Source organism: Delphinapterus leucas, chromosome 2 (assembly GCF_059928025.1).
Source record: "Delphinapterus leucas isolate spDelLeu-1000000601 "Yukka" chromosome 2, BTC_Dleu_Yukka2, whole genome shotgun sequence".
NCBI lineage: Eukaryota > Metazoa > Chordata > Mammalia > Artiodactyla > Monodontidae > Delphinapterus > Delphinapterus leucas.
Window position 1 is genome coordinate 88287879 of NC_143130.1, and position 13911 is coordinate 88301789.

Below are 13911 nucleotides of genomic sequence, written 5' to 3' on the forward strand. Positions count from 1 at the left end.
GAGTTATATGATCTAAACTAACAGTACAAGGTTAGGCTTTAAAAGACTGGAGATAAGGAAGACATTAGTTACCCATAATAATGATCCTAAGGAAAGATGATGAAGGTCAGAACTAGGGCAGTAGAGATGGAATGGAGGAGGCAGACAGATACTAGAGACACTGCAAAGGTAGAATGACAGGACTCCGATTGAGTGACAACCGATCAGACACACCAATGGAAACTACAGGGATAAGATTATGATACAACGAAGTTTTAATGAGGGTTTCCAGGAAAAAGATTGTGCTTTTTTAAAGTTACTTTTTCTGTCCTTATTTGATTTTTGAGAACAGCTGAAATAAAGAACTTGCTCTGATAATGTCATGAAAGGACCACAGTTGTTTCCATTTTCCTTCATTAAATTATATGTTATGCTGTCAAATAAGATGCCTGGTGTTAAAAATACTTCCAGTATTGCCTTAATTGCTATTTTAGCTTCTACAATCACATATACTTCTGCAGAAATCAAAGCACAAGGTAAAGGGTATTTTTCCCTAATCATATGAGAAAGCAAAGAATACATATCCAACTTAAATGTATGTAAACTTTAATGTATTAAATTTTTGATAAGTCATTCTGCTGCATTTTGCCATTAAAGAAATTTCAAAAGAGACTGGCATAAAATAACTTAAGGCCAGAATGACTGAATGGATTTACAATTTCCTTATTTTGGCTGCAACAGTAAAAACAAACCCACTGATACTTATACAGGAATGTTCAATAACTACAGAACTCAAATAATTTTAAAATCTATTTGTTTAGCTCTAGAACTAAATACAACATATAACCCACTAAAACTATGTTATACTTCAAGAAGGATTGTAAGTACAAAAAATAAAATAACTAAGTATATGTAAGAAAAAGTTCTCCTAAAAAAAAAATTTAAGATATGTAAACCTGATAAAGATTTAAGAACAACAGCTTAATCAAACAGCAATGCTCCAAAAATGAAATACAGGCAGTGCTGAAAATGAGCTGACAATAGGGAGAAAATGGAAGGCATATATACTCCTCTCTCTTTCTGACATTTTTCTGATCCTTCCAAAGAAAGGAGTAGAGATTGGATGACCTGAACCACAGAGTGATGACTAAAAAGCAAAAAAGTAAAGATTGAAGTTTGTTGTCATTCAAACTGGTCCTGATATCTTAACTAGGGCCTCACACCAGCCACTGCCAAGGTTGCTGGCAACACTGAAAGGAAAGCAGTTTGTCCTTGTTGGCCATCCATCATCTCATCTCACCCCATCTCTGGCCTTCAGATAGCAACAGTATTCACTACATCATCTGACTATCTTAAATTTCATATAATCCATTCTATACTCATTCTAGTTAAAATTCCACAGACAAGTAAGTATTGATGAAATAATCTGCTTTAAAGCAATCCTAAAGTTAAGGCTCAACCCTTTTAAGAATTCATCACTGCTAAAAAAAACCTCTAGTATTTTCTGAGTATCTACTATGAGTCTAGTGACAATAGCAGTGTTTTTTTAAAATCCCTTTAGAAGGTCACAATCACCATTAAAAAAACAAAAACAAAAAAAACCTGAAGAGAAAATATCAGAGCATGTCACACATAGTAAGGTTAAAACTGTTTCATAAAAGTTTAGTTTTGGCTGTGTACCTGTGTATGCACATATAGAACACTGGGTATAAATGTGAAATGTCTATAGGTTACAACTGAAAGTGTAAAACTCCTGCAGAGCAATGCTACTCAAGTGTGGTCCACAGACCAGTGCTGGTTGAGGAACTGTTGGTTACCAGCCTGTGATAAAATAAGCTTATAACAGAATGTAAACCTATTAAGCACACTGAATTTTTCATAGCAGCAAGACTTTCTTTACAAAGAAAGCAATGTACTGATTTATATTCTAGCACAAGCTGCAAGACTATAAGAGACTGGCTACTTTGAGTAACACTGCTCTAGGGAGATAGAGTATCACAGGGCTTCTGATCACAAATACCTTAGTTTATCAAGACCAAATTAATACTCATTAAATAATAAGCCAACAATTAATTCCTACACTGTACATTAATACGTGACTCCAGTCACTGGGAAGTCAAAAGGAGGGAAAAATTCACTGTAACTTGGGGCGAGGGGGGAGCTTCTTCCAGCCCAGAGTGTACTCTTTTGTGCTGATCCCTCGTCCTGCAAAAACCAACTTAAGTTCCACCTCTTCCATCCTTGATGGTCCCAGTTCTTGGAGTTTATTTCTTTTTTTAAAATATATAAGTTTATTTATTTTATTTTTGGCTGCATTGGGTCTTCATTGCTGCGCGCGGGCTTTCTCTAGTTGCGGCAAGCGGGGGCTACTCTTGGTTGCGGTGCGAGGGCTTCTTATTGCGGTGGCTACTCTTGTTGCGGAGCACGGGCTCTAGGAGTGCAGGCTTCAGTACTTGTGGCTCGCGGGCTCTAGAACGCAGGCTCAGTAGTTCTGGCACACAGGCTTAGTTGCTCCACGGCATGTGGGATCTTCCCGGACCAGGGCTCAAACCCGTGTCCCCTGCGTTGGCAGGCAGGTTCTTAACCACTGCGCCACCAGGGAAGCCCTGGAGTTTATTTCTTGATCTAAATCCTATACTATCAATATTTGTTATCTATAGCATTCCTTTAGTACAGAATTTGGATCAAATGACAATTATGACTAGGCTTTAAGATACTCATACCTCATAAGCATGCAGTTTCATGATGCTGTGATAGAGACAGAAACCGGCCCTAAGGATAGGAGTTAGCTATGAATAGAGTGAGAAAGGAGGGCATGCCAGAAGAGGAAATCAACACGAACAAAATGAGAAATCAGTATGGGAAGGTAATAAGAAAAATAAAGAATGCTATAGGGATTATTAGGAAATAATCAAATAAGATCAAGGGATTATACTAACATGTCTTTATAAGTCATAACTCTAACATGCTAGATCTCTAACATCTACCTTAGTAGTCCTTATAGTCAACCCTTAATAACTGTTGGCTAACAATAATAAATTCTATTAGGTAAGGAAATGGAATTACATGATGGAGGACTTTTGAAGCCACCCAAAATTGTTTATATTTAATTCAGCAGGCAATAAGAAGCCAGATCTTGAAGGGAAAATGGTATCTCTGGACAGGTCAAAGTGGGGATATGCAAGACAGATTTGAAGGAAACAGGAACAAGGGAATGATACTTTAGAAAAGAATAACTAGCAGGCCATGGCAAAAAAGAACACAGAAAGGTAGAAATGTGCTTTGACTGAAACAGTATTTTCTCTCTTGAGTATACACACACACACATACACACACACACTTTCAACCCTGAGAAATGTGAAGAATGGTAGTGCTGTTAACAAAAATAAAAAGTTTAAAAAACTGATCAGTTTACAGCAGCATTTCTCAACTTGGGCACTACTCACATGCTGGACTGAATAATTCTTTGTTGTGGGGTTGCCCTACACATTGTAGGATGTGTAGCAGCATCCCTGGCCTCTACCCACTAGATGCCAGTAGTATCCACCCTTCTCCAGTTGTGACAACCAAAACTGTTTCCAGACATTGCCAAATGTCCCCTGGGCTGGGGGGGGGGTCAAAATTACCCCCAAATAAGAACCACTGATTTACAAAAAAATTTGAACATGTTGAGTGTATGCAAAAAGAATAACATCTAAAGAAGGATGCCTTGATAGAGATGTAAATACGTAATCAGACATCAGGTTTACAGAAAGACCAGATATTAATCAACTATTAAGGCGTTAATGTTACTTCGATAATCCTCAGTGTTTTGGGAGACAACAAAGTATTGACATTGAAATAATATGCTGTCTAGGATATAGTTTAAATAATTCTATTCTCTTCACTTTTATGTATATTTTTAAACTTTTGTAATAGTTTTAAAAACATAAACATCATTTACACTAGTAACTAAAATCAGGAGAATGAATCACTAAGGAAATGAGATCTTGTTTCTCTACAGCTGACAAGATACCTGAAGGGCTCAGAACTTGGGGGGTGGGGGTGGTTCCTAAAGGAGGAAAGAAACACAGAATGAAGGAAAACCAGGAAAGTGCAATATCATGGAAACCAAAGAAAAAGAGAAGTCCAAAGTTACAAAGTTCTTACAATGCTAAAAAGAAAAACAGAGTAAAATAACCAGCCCTAGTTCTGAAGAGTGATTAAAAACCAGCTTCAATGTGGTGAACATTTAGAATACCTACATCTGTTCAAAGTGTAGCACTGGGGGCTGTAGGGGATACAAAGAATATACCTCCTAACAGAGTTTCTACCTCTTAGGATGAAAGATGAGTACACAGTGGTAATACAAAGCAAAGTACCATATTACAGGCACAAATGTACCATGCCCAAATATTTTGGTTTTATTAAGGACCATTCCCAGAAAAAACACGAGGGTAACTGTTTTACACAATAGGTGTCTATCTACCTATATAACCTTGATCCATTTATCTCCTCTTCCTCTTTATCTCTTTAATTTTTTTTTTAGCAGATGCAAAATTGATGAGCTGGGAACCCAACTGTACTTAGTAAGTACCAAAAAAAGAGCTATGGTTCTCAACCCTAGCTGTATATTAGAATCACCTACAGAACTTTAAAAAAATATTGATGCCCAGGACCCATTCCTAAATGGTTCAATCAGAATCTCTGAGTGTGAGACTTGCACATAGGTAAGCTCCTTGCATGAGGAGCTTTTTCTATAAAGCTCCTCAGGTGAATTCTAGCGTGCAATCAAGACTGGGAACCATAGGCATAAAGAATGGATATAAGCATGTTACTAGAAACAATAAAACACTATGAAGATGACAGTTTTCAGCTGAAATCAACATTTTTTAAGGTAGAATTTTATTTTTTAAAATTTATTTATTTATTTTTAACATCTTTATTGGATTATAATTGCCTTGCAATGTTGTGCTAGTTTCTGCTGTATAACAAAGTGAATCAGTTATATGTATACATATATCCCCATATCCCCTCCCTCTTACCCTCCCTATCCCACTCCTCTAGGTGGTCACAAAGCACTGAGCTGATCTCCCAGTGCTATGCAGCTGCTTCCCACTAGTTATCTATTTTACATGAAATCAACATCTTAAGTTATATAACGCCCAACCTACCAAAATTATGAGAAATCATTTAAATTTTTAATATTTTGTAATTAAGAAATTAAAAACCCCAGGATTCCTACACCCACAGCTTTTCAATTTGTTTTGAAATTGGTATTATAATGCATAATAATTTCATTTTACTACATTACAAAGACATCAGGTCAAATGTTATATGATATTACACGTAGAATCTAAAATGATACAAATGAACTTATTTACAAAACAGAAATAGACTCACAGACACAGAAAACAAATTTATGGTTACCAAAAGGAAAGGGGGTACAGAGGGATAAATTTGGAATCTGGGGTTAACAGATACACCCTACTACATATAAAATGGATAAACAATGAGGACAACAAGGACCTATGGTATAGCACAGGGAACTATACTCTACATCTTGTAATATCCTATAATGCCAAAGAATCTGAAAAAGTATATATATATATGACTGAATCACTTTACTGTACACCTGAAACATTGTAAATCAACTATACTTCAATTTAAAAAACAAGAAAGACATGCAGGTTCACATCACTGTTGGTACATTTCAGAGAATTTAGGTTAGCATTATGAAAGACTAAACTGTAATGTGTTAGAAGAGGCAACGTTTAGCTATCTCAACACTAACTTTATTCACTGTACATGAGTACTGTGTTACTTGAATTAGTATGGTTATAAATGTTATTACAAATAAGTTTAACATAACAGTTCATCATTTACTAATAGATTTTATATTATAAAAGTATTATAAAAGTCTTAGTCTCATTTTCCACTTACTATCATACAACTCTGGGCAAATTCCTTAAATCCTCCACCACAACCACTGCCACTGCTCAGTTTATTATCATCTGCAAAATGGGAATAATTCATCTGCTTCTATAGAGTTTTCAAAGGTGTCAATGAAAAAATATATACAAAAAGTGCTCCGAAAATTATAACATGCCATGAAATGGCTAAAGAAATCAGAAGCGTAACTTATTCTGCATTTACTATTATATCCAAACATCAGTCAACAAAATTATGGTAGGCTAAAGATGGCCACAAGTTCTTTGGCATTCTCCTCTTCAAAAGGTCTATCATTTGGTTGGGGGAGGGCTCTGACTGCCCTCACCAATACAGAATGTTGGAAGTAACGCTGTGCCAACTTCTGGGTCCAGGCTTTTAAAAGACTTTAAGAAAAAGCTTCCACTTCCTGACCCTTCAAACACTTGTCTTGGAACTCAGCCTCCATGCTATGATCTGTCCAAGACACATGAAGAGGCTATGTTGTAGGCACTCCAGTTGAACTCCCAGCCAACATCAATTGCCATCCATGGGAATGAGCCATCTCGGATGTCCTGCCCAGCTGAGCTTTCAGATGACTCCAACCCTAGCTGGATATCTGACTACAAATACATGAAACCCTCACCGAGAACCAACGAGCTGAGTCCAGTCAGCCCACAGAAACATGAGATAATGAATTGTAGTTTTAAGCCACTTTGTTTTAGAGTGATCTGTTATATAGCAATAGGCAACTGGGACAATGACCAAGATTAAAACAAAAAAGACTCAATAATATCTAATTTTATTAACACTTCATATTTAATAGACACTTTTTTCCCTTTCATCTCTACAAAATAAGTACATTTTTATGTAGAAAATGTTCATAATAAAATATAATGCTAGACATTTTATGGGAAAAAAATCTGATGTACTGACTCTCTTACTTTACAAAAGCCATTTTGGTTCTTTCCCATTATGTTCACGCTAATAAACAAATGACCATAATGACTGACAAAGTTCAAGTAAATATATTAAAAATTAAATTCTAGAAAGACATCTTTAAAATATTTTTGTTTTTCTCACGCATTGTTTTCTCAAAAACAATGCATACCTATGTGCAACTAATATAAATTTATATCATTAATGACAAGTTGTTGTTTTTTATTATAGAGTCCTTACCATCTAATTTAAAAGATGCACCTAATGTGTCACAAGAAAAGGAATACACATTTCAACATGTTAAAGACATAGCACAACCTATGGAACCTTTCAGACAGACTGGTCCAGTACTCTGGAATCATGAGAAACGATCTAAATCCATCATGAAAGACATTCAACAATGAATCTTAAACAGAATCTGCTGAAATGCAAAATCTGCTTACATAGCAAAGCCGCAGAGCAAGCCTAGAAGAGGAACACTTCCCCAATAAAAATCACCTGACATTTTTCATGGCTGCAGTAGAAAGTACATAGGATGCTTGCTGACGTAGAGAGTAAAATCCTTAGTTCGGCATCCCCTACAGCTGAAACCCTTAGGGCTCTTAACAAATATTAAATTCCTTAGACTCTGCAACGCCTCTGTCTTCAGGTAAATATTTTGTTAGTGATTAGGGACTTGCTCCAAGGTCACAAAATGAACTGGAGGTAAGAAATAAACCGAGAAGTGTGATCTGCAGCTTTAAGTACAAATTCAGGGTTCTGATAATTTCCGAGGTGAAATTAACTTGTCCCACAACTCTAGGAGAAAGGCCACATTTTAGGAAAGACAAGCTTTTATTTGGGCAAGTCACAGTTTTAACTCTGATGCGCTCGCAGGTTCTTTAAACTCATACCTGGACTTCACTACAAGCAAGTTTGACTGGATCAGAGGAGGGATTGGAAAACACTCTGAGAGGTTGTATTAAGGCCTGGGAATGTAGCTCGACGGGCAGAAAATCTGAAAACGGAGGCAAGAGGAAAGAGGTCAAAGTCGGTCTGAGTGTCCAAGAAGGTGGAAGAATGGTCAAGGCCACCTTCTAAGACCGGAAAAACCGGAGCCCACACGGAACTCGCTGGGCAACCCTAGGTGGGTAGCGGGAAAGACTCGAGGTAGGGCCCTTCCTTCAAAAGCCGATTCTATGTTCGGGGTGGTCCCACCCCCTCCGAGGACACGGCTTGTCTCCCGGGTGACCAGCAGCTGGTGGAAGGAAAGGGGTTCACTGAGGACGGATTCCCGACGAACAAAGGCCAGGACCCAGTCCCGCACTCACCTTGGCGCCGGGCGCGCTAATGCCGGCCTCCTCGCCAAAGGCCCATCTCCCACCAACCCGAAGAAAAACCTCTATCCCGACGGAAGTCAGCTCAGCTCACCCCTCTTTCCCAATTTGCACTGCGTTGCGACGCGTCGCGTCTCTGACGTCACGCAGGGGCGGGGCTGCGCGGCGCGCGCGCGCGCGCGCGTGCCCTTGACTATTTGCTATTTCCCAGCCTCATCCTAGCCTGTGAGGGCTGCGCGGGAGGGCGAAGGAGGGCCGAGGAGGACGTTTTGGATGGACGGTCTGGGTGGTGTCCAGGCTACACTGAGCTGGGGCGAGCTTGTCCGCCTGTCCCCTGCACCCTGCATTTCTCGGGCTTAGTTCTGTCACCCTGGTGTTACTCGCATCCTGGGTCTTGCTGTGAAGGAAGCAGGGCTGCTCTTAACGCCTTAGCTAAGCCTCTTCCTCTTCAGGTTGGAGATTTAAGGCAGACTAGAAAAGGGATTTGAATCTCAAATTCTGATTAAAAGTTTAACGTTCTCCGAAGCCACGCCTCTGGTAAGAGAAGAATAGACACAGTTCTAAAGCACATTAAATATACACATACGCAGTTAAAAGCCCAATCTTACAGAAACAAAACGAGAGGTCTGAACTTTCTCGCGAGGTGATTCTTTGTAGGTGACTGAATGCTCCGATTATCTGTAAACATAAAGTTGCTTGGATGGAGTTGCGGGCCATGGTCACTAAGTCCCCAGGGACAGTCCAAGTGTCTCAGGGATGGAAAAGCTGGAAGGCGAGGTCTAGCAAATGCGTTAAGTGAAAGTGTGTGTCACATAGGTGTTCAGTAAACGTGTAATGAATAAATGAAAGGACCTAACCCAATAGTGTTTCACATACAGTGGTCTTTCCATTAATGGTAATTTCCTTTCCATCACAATGAAATACCTGCAAAAATATGGTAGCTCTTTATACCTATGCTATACACTATTTTCCCAAAGGATTTAAGACATATAATATGAAATATACTATACTACCTGAGACTACTAACTAGGAAGCCTTAGCAAATTTTTCATAACTAAGGGGAAAAATTGCATCCATCTTTCGAGGGTGGATCTTAAGAAAGTAAATTGGTTATTGGTTGTTTGCTTTTGTTTGTTTGTTTTTGGTCTGCTGAGCATCTTGATGAATTTAAGTATGCAAAGAAAAATCCAGAGTTTAGTTTGGGAGTAGGAACCAAACAAAGACAGAGGAAGAAAAGTTCTCTGAAGACAATCTTGGAGAGGGAGGATCCTAGGAATGTGAGGTGATAAAGAAAGATCGAAGCCCATAAGAATGAATCAACCAGTGAAGAGTCTCCTATGGTGGGATGGCAGAAAGGTTTTAATAAATAGGACTCTTTAACATTCACCTAGTTATCTTTTTTGCTCTGATGTAATTGCCCCAATCCCAATCCCATCCTCCCAGTAAGTGGAATTCCCCAACTTCCCTAAAGCATCAGTCAAGTTTGCTAAAACATAAGTCATTTGCGTGCATTTTTTGAAAACTAAGAAGTTCCCACATGTGGGTCGACAGGTGTGGGAGAGAAACCAGGCACAAGATGACAAGATGATTCCAAAACTGAACTGAGTTGGTGAAAGCAGGAAAAAACAAAACATTCCTGGGAAATTCACAGAAATCTGGGGACGGGCTCTGGACTTTTCAAAATTAGTGGAATGAGAGTTCTTAAGAAGCAGGGTTACCTAGATGAAACTATGCTTATTGAATGGAATTATAAACCCTAACACTTGTTCAAATTTGTACTGTAACAAACCAGGTGGCAGTATCTATGGTACCCAGGCCATCCAGCATAAGCAGTAGTCCAAAATGTATTGAACCTGATTCATCCTCCATCCATTCAACAAGTATATGATGAATATGTATACTATGCCAGGGATTATTTTGGACTTGGGTTATAAAGTCCCTCCTCAACAGAGAGCTGACTTACATTCAGATGAGCGAGAAATATGATAAGCAAATACATACACACATGAGTTTGAACAATATGAGTTTGAACTGCCCAGGTCCACTTAAATATGAATTTTTTTCGATAGTAAATACTACAGTACTACACAATCTGACATTGATTGAATCTGTGGTTGCGGAACTGAACTGGCGGATCCGGAGGAACCTGGGATATGGATGGCTGACTCTAAGTTATACTGGAATCTTCAACTCTGCAGAGGCTTGGTGCCCCTAGTCCCTGTGTTGTTCAAAGATCAACTGTATACTATGTTAGGTGTTGTTAAGTGCTAAAAAGAAAAATAAAACAGGGTAAACGGCCAGCAAAGACAGTGGTATTTTTGGTGAAATAGGGAAGAGCTCTCTGACGAAGTGACATTTCCATAGAGCATTTAGTGAAAAGAGGGAGAGAGCCATGGATACGTGTGGGGGAAAAGCATCCAGGCAATGGGAGCAGCACAGGTGAAGGCAGTGAGGGAGGAAAAGGAGAGTGTGCTAGAGGGACAGCAAGGAGGACAGTATAGCTAGCATAGGGTGAATGAGTGGGATTGTGATAGAAGATGATCTCAAAGGGGTGGGGAGAGAATAGAGCACAGATTATATAGGACTTGTAAGCCAATAAAACATGTTTATCCCAAAATAACACAAGAAATGAATCACAAGTTAATATTTTATGAGAAAATTTAGCTTTCATATATATAATAAAATTTACAACATTATGTACAAATGTTCATCCCAATTATCTTTTAGCCAAAGCACAAGTGTCTTGTGGGTTTTTTTTATTAATCACTTATTCTTTTCTATTCATCTGGGTTTTATTTCCTAAAATCATAATGATCATCACATTGGGCCAGTTGCATGGCCCATCAAACATTTTATCTCTAGGGAATGCATCACCAGAAAAGGGGTGGTAAGTCTTGGCTATTCTCCTGGATATCAACTTCAAAGTTTAGGCAGTCACCACTCTTTGCACTTCACTAAGACTCTACCAGATTGGTTTATCTTAAGTTGTAAAAAATTTGCTATATCACCACTTAAGGTGATTTGAGTTCTTTTTTTTTTTTTTTAATGTGAAGTTATACTTCTATCTTTTTTTAAAAAAATTTATTTGGCTGCATCGGGTCTTAGTTGTGGCGTGCGGGATCTTCCGTTGCAGCGCGTGGGCCCTTAGTTATGGCACGCAAGCTCTCAAGAGTGCGGGCTCAGTAGTTGCAGTGCGTGGGCTTAGTTGCCCTGCAGCATGTGGGATGTTAGTCCCCTGACCAGGGATTGAACCTGCGTCCCTTGCATTGGAAGGCAGATTCTTAAGCACTGGACCACCAGGGAAGTCCCTATACTTCTATCTAATTGGCCTAAACTTAATAAAGCTTTAGAGATATATCCTCATTCTATGATTTCAGGGTTTAATGAACAACTATACTTACTTTTTTCAACCCTTAATGATTTTACAGATTCAGGTCTTCTTTCCTTTCTCCCTTTGATTTTCTATCTAAACTGAAAAGTTTTAATCTGGTTACTATGTTCTTCAGTGGTTCCCCATTGTAATGTTGTCTTCTGGATCTTCCTGCTTCCATTAGATTTTCCTTGCAGAAAGATATTTCCTTGTAATACTCAGAATACATTACAAATGGTGATGCACATGGTTTTATCCCAAAAAGATAAAGTTTTCAGTTTGTTGATCCTATCACAGAATTTTCACCTACTTGACTGAGGTCATCAAAGAGTTACTTAAACTTCTTAAGAATTGTCTGCAGTTTTGTCATGCTAACGCTAACTGGCAAAAAGAGAATCCCATTCAATAACCATAGGAACTGTTGAGCTATCAGTGTATTGAATTGAGATCATAGAATCAACACACATGCTTAAGCCTTTCTACATATTTACAAAAAAAAACTTATTAAGCTTTCGATATAACGACATTTTAATGAAGCACCTAATTTAAAGAAGATACTTTTTAAGTCAAAATTCCAAAAAAGTCTTTCTGTAATTTATTCCTATTTATACAACTCTTAACTATCTAAAGTGATGTAATGTCTATGGGAACAGGAGTACGATTTTTGATGTGGTATTTACGTCTTCTAAATTATAGGTAAATATATTAAATAATACATGCCCAGTGGTTCAAACTTCAGTATTATCAAGCAATATGTGGCTTGAATAAACACAACAACAATGCAGACCCAAAACGAAAATTTACAGACTCTGGGCTAGCCCAATGCTTGGGATGCCCCAGCTGCTAGCCAACACATGGAGAGTTGTGCCTGGGCGTGGCACAACTGGAATGCACTTGGGGAAATGTTCTGGATGAGGGATCCCAACCCCCTGCCTCATCACATACTTCTAGAGGAGTGGAGAGGGAGCAGGGATCACCCAGCCAATTTGGAAAACTAAGCTTTTCTATTGGGGTTACAATTTTATCGGTTTAAAAAACAAGGTTTTTGAGACCAATCGCCTGTGAAGTTTTCCTTATCAATTCTAGTTTCTGCCTGAGCCTTTCGAGCCACCCTGCTGAGCTAGCTTGTTGCTAGGCTGCAGAAAGAGAATGAGAGCACCCAGGTTATCCAGCAGACAGACTAGTGTATCTTTACTCAAGTGTGCATAAGAACCAACCTCTAGTTTACATTTAGTAGATAAGGAAAAGGAACAACAAATTTGCGTTTAAAAATATCTGTGGTGATACTGATGCTGGCGGTCATGAATTCCCCCTGAAGAAATGACAAAACATTCTCTTTAATCTGAATTTACTTTTGTAATAGCTGTCTGTGAGAAATCGTATGGAAGATTTTTGAGATTTTAACTAGAGGATGAGATTCTTTATACATTACTGGGGAGTATATAAATAATCTTGTCTCTGCAATATTTTAAAATTCTAAATCCATCAGTATGTCATTCTATAATCTGCTAAGTGCAGAGGTACAATGCACAAGCCTTTTTTTTTTCTTTGCGGTATGCAGGCCTCCCACTGCTGTGACCTCTCCCGCTGCGGAGCATGGGCTCCGGACGCGCGGGCCCAGCGGCCATGGTTCACGGACCCAGCCGCTCCGCGGTATGCGGGATCCTCCCAGACCAGGGCACGAACCCGTGTCCCCTGCACCGGCAGGCGGACTCTCAACCACTGCGCCACCAGGGAAGCCCTGCCCAAGCCATTTTTAATGGTCCTTTTTGTGGCTGAGATGTGTAAAAACAGGGTGCCATTCTGGTTGATGTTTCTTCCATGTCAGTTATTCTGCTAGAGTTTTATTACAAAGGTGTGAGTATATTGCATATATAGATATGTAGAAAGAGTAAGAACATGCATCCTCTCAGTGGGTCATATTAGTCTGTGAACTGGGTAAATATCTCAGTGATTATGCAGTACCTCTATAGAGAGGTGAGCATATTTCAGAATGTAATAGAGTGAGTGTCTCTGCCTGTCTTTGTATAGTATATTCACAGGTAAAAATGGGATGACTGGATGAGCCTATTTACCAGTCTGTGTCTAGGAGTGTGATGATTTGGGATAAAGGAAAAATGCATAAGTAGATTTTTTTCCCCATTGCTTCATGATTGGACTGTATGGAAAAGATCAAATGATTTATACTTTTATGGATTTAAAAGTATAATTAAAGGATTATAACTAATGCCTGGTACATAATTGGCCCTCAATGAATATGCTACCTGACTGTAAAGGTGGCTGGCACCTAAGAGGAAAAATTGAGGAATGGTTTAATACCCTTTAACAGACTCCATCAGCAACCACCCCCCTTTGTTCTTTAATGGGATCAGTTAACATTTTTATCAGTATTTTGGTAAA

At 38.9% G+C, this 13911-nt stretch overlaps 1 protein-coding gene across 8 annotated transcripts in view; it reads right to left on the reverse strand.

The window, feature by feature from the left end:
- The window catches only part of USP8 (ubiquitin specific peptidase 8), a 128148-nt gene that overhangs the window by 80474 nt on the left and 33763 nt on the right, over positions 1 to 13911 (reverse strand). For 2 of the 8 annotated variants that reach the window (XM_089907242.1, XM_089907241.1), the window contains exons 1-2: positions 8136 to 8260; positions 5902 to 7822 (exon numbers count right to left, since the gene is read on the reverse strand). The exons of 1 other annotated variant lie outside the window; for it this stretch is intronic. The gene's annotated coding sequence lies outside the window, so the exon portion shown is untranslated. Of the gene's footprint in view, positions 1 to 5901; positions 7823 to 8135; positions 8261 to 13911 lie in introns of those variants that run through there. 5 more of the 8 variants (XM_089907240.1, XM_089907235.1, XM_089907237.1 and 2 more) reach the window with 4 other exon arrangements.